At 39.9% G+C, this 3,238-nt stretch overlaps 1 long non-coding RNA gene across 1 annotated transcript in view; it reads left to right on the forward strand.

Moving 5' to 3' along the window:
- The window catches only part of LOC105508775, a 63,783-nt gene extending 60,824 nt beyond the window's left edge, over window positions 1–2,959 (forward strand). Inside the window, exons 4-5 of the long non-coding RNA XR_001001326.1 lie at window positions 2,576–2,631; window positions 2,733–2,959. This is a non-coding gene — a long non-coding RNA (uncharacterized LOC105508775). The remainder of the gene's footprint in view (window positions 1–2,575; window positions 2,632–2,732) is intronic.
- Window positions 2,960–3,238: the final 279 nt, after the last annotated feature.

Below are 3,238 nucleotides of genomic sequence, written 5' to 3' on the forward strand. Positions count from 1 at the left end.
TTCACCGTGTTTTGATCTCCTGACCTCCTGATCTGCCTGCCTCGGCCTCCCAAAGTGCTGGGATTACAGGCGTGAGCCACCGCGCCCCGCCTTTGCTTTTTCTTTTTTATGCCTTGCAAATGTTCTTTGTTTCTCTGCTTTAAGTTTTTGCAGTTGGTTCTTTTTATTTAGTTTTTTGTTTATTTTTGAGACAGAGTCTCGCTCTGTCGCCCAGGCAGGAGTGCAGTGGCATGATCTCATCTCACTGCAACCTTTACCTCCTGGGTTCAAGTGATTCTCCTTCCCCAACCTCCCAAGTAGCTGGGACTACAGGCACAGGCCACCATGCCCAGCTAATTTTTGTATTTTTGGTAGAGATGGGGTTTCACTACGTTGGACAGGCTGGCCTCAAACTCCTGACCTCAGGTGATCCACCCACCTCGGCCTCTCAAAGTGCTGGGATTACAGGCATGAGCCACCGCCCCCCACCAGCACTTGGTTCTTTGTTGTTTCTTTGTTTTGTTTTTTTATGCTACCCCACCCCCTCTGGTTCTTTGTTTTAAAGAAAAAAACAGGCCCAAATTGAAGGCTATTCTTTGAAGTAACTGGCCAACACTCTTCAAAAATGTTAATGTCATGAAAATAAAGATTGAGAAACCATTAATGCTAATTTCCTGATATTAATCATTGAATATTTATTATTAATTAGTCTGAAATTATGTTACAATAGTTACTAAGTACGCGCAGACTATGTAGAAACACCGCGCTCCACTGCTAACAGAGTGCACATTGATGCAATTTCCCTGAAGGATAGTTTGGCAATACCCTTCAAAAGCAGAAACGTACATACTTTTTGATCAAAAATTCCACTTATAAGTAATTGTCTTACAGGGTTGGTTTCATATGTGTGAAGTGGTTTAAATAAAATTGTGTATTCATTGTAAGGGCAGCGGACTGGGCACGGTGACACATACCTGTAATTTTAGCACTTTGGGAGGCCGAGGTGGGCGGGTGACTTGAGGTCAGAAGTTACACACCAGCCTGGAACTGTTCTGGAACTTTGTAAGACATTGTAAGGGCAGTTTGGAAACAATGTACATGACAATAAAGGGATGGTTTTTTTTTTTGAGATGGACTCTCCCTCTGTCACCAGGCTGGAGTGCAGTGGTGTGATCTCAGCTTACTGCAACCTCTGCCTCCTAGGTTCAAGCAATTCTTCTGCCTCAGCCTCCGGAGTAGCTGGGATTACAGGCACCCGCCACCATGCCTGGCTAATTTTTGTATTTTTGGTAGAGATGGGGTTTCACTACGTTAGTCAGGATGGTCTCGACCTCCTGACCTCATGATCACCCCGCCTCGGCCTCCCAAAGTGCTGGGATTACAGGCTTGAGCCACCGTGCCCGGCCAATATATACTTTTAAAATATAGTAAAATGGACACAATAGACTCCTATAAATGTACTTTTCTGGAAAGAATCCCAAGAATAAGGTTATTATTAACAGAAAAAAGTAAAGCATAGAACATTTGGTAGAATATGCCCTCACTTGTGTGTGGGAAAATGTATATGTGTATGTATGCATATGCATTTATTTTATGTACCTATTTATATTTTATATGCACATATACACATATATTTGTATACTTCTATATATGTTTATATACATATATTTGTATACATTGGTATATGTATATATTTGTAAATGAATAGAATAGCTCTCTAATGATGCCTAAGAAAGTTGAGAAAATTTTGGTCTCAGAAAGGAACTGAGTTGCTGGAAGAGATAGGGTAAGGGAGACTTACCTCAGTATTCCACTTTGTGTTTTGTGCAAAATACAAGTATTCCTATCTTTAAAAAATTAAGTAATAGAAAAGCTGTGTAGAATGTTAGCGAGCCAATATGAAATCAATAGAAAAGAGTGAACATTTGTTAATAACATGAGTGCAAGCAGATGGAGAAGGAACTTGTACTGAACAATTCTCCAAATATAGAAATAATTTGATTTTTTTTCTGCAAAGGCAGAAGAACAAGGGGCAGGAAGCCAGAGAAAGTTAGACAAACATGGCATGTTCAGAAATCTGTTTCCAGCTTAAAGGTTATCTTTTTATAGGGTGAGGATTATCACGTGATCCATTTCTTCTTTTTCAAAACCAAGGTAAAGTGGTTAATTTTATGGTATATAAATTATACCTCAATTTAAAAAAAAATTTACTTTTAAGAAGTTAAGGATGATGAGACATTCATCGGCCATCAAATTAGCCGGGCGTGGTGGCATGTGCTTTTAATCCCAGGTACTGGCGAGGCTGAGGCAGGAGAAACACTTGAAGCTGGGAAGCGGAGGTTGCAGTGAGCCGAGATCGTGCCACTGCACTCCAGCCTGGGTGACAGAGCGAGACCCCGTCTCAAAATAAATAAATGAAATTCAAAAACTCAAAATCACTATATAATAATATTTAAAATAAAAAATTTAAAAAGCAAACAAAAAACCCAAAATAGAGTTGTATCAACAAGGTTTTGCTTGTGATTTGATTTGGTGGCCGTTATTGTCCTATTCTCTTTCAACACAATAACCCTAACCCTCTCCCTACTTCTTTCAGAAAGAGTGAGAGAGTAATTCTAGCCTATTTTTACAAGAACACAGTGGCTATAGACAGTAAGTACTCTCCTATGTGAAAGCACCAGCTAATTAAACTTTGGTGGATGGTCATGACGTACCCAGTGACATGCTTTTACAGTTAATTGTCATTGTCCTAGGTGCTGGTGTGAAAATGATTCAGCAAAAGTGGAAAACTAAAAATTCTAGGGCAGTATGAAAACTGGGAAAGCAATTACAGTGGAAGTTGCCTTCCCCATGGTAGCTTAGCAACTTCGCATCTCTCCAAGGCAGAGAGGAAAATCAAGTTTAACAGGCCTTCCTGAAGGCTAGGTGTGAAATACCAGAAGCCATCTTTGTTTCTGGCGTCACTAAATATTTGTTGTTACAAAGTATTACACATCTGTTCTCCCACATCTCAGCTAAACTGCCAAAAGTTAACCCTTTCTGGAGATGCAGAATGGAGCAATATACCTAGCTCTCATTCATGTATTTCCCTTGCTGATATTCTTGCATAGCTTTTAGTTTATGCATTTGTCCCAAATAAACCTAGAAAAAGCCACTTGTCCTAGGACAAGATGAGCTGATCATTTAAATCATTCTCCCACTGAGAAAGAAACTATCCTGTGGAAAAGACTGTATAAGGTACTTCCTGGTTGAAAGGTAG

This window comes from Colobus angolensis, unplaced genomic scaffold (genome assembly GCF_000951035.1).
Source record: "Colobus angolensis palliatus isolate OR3802 unplaced genomic scaffold, Cang.pa_1.0 Scaffold168, whole genome shotgun sequence".
NCBI classification, from domain to species: Eukaryota; Metazoa; Chordata; class Mammalia; order Primates; family Cercopithecidae; genus Colobus; species Colobus angolensis.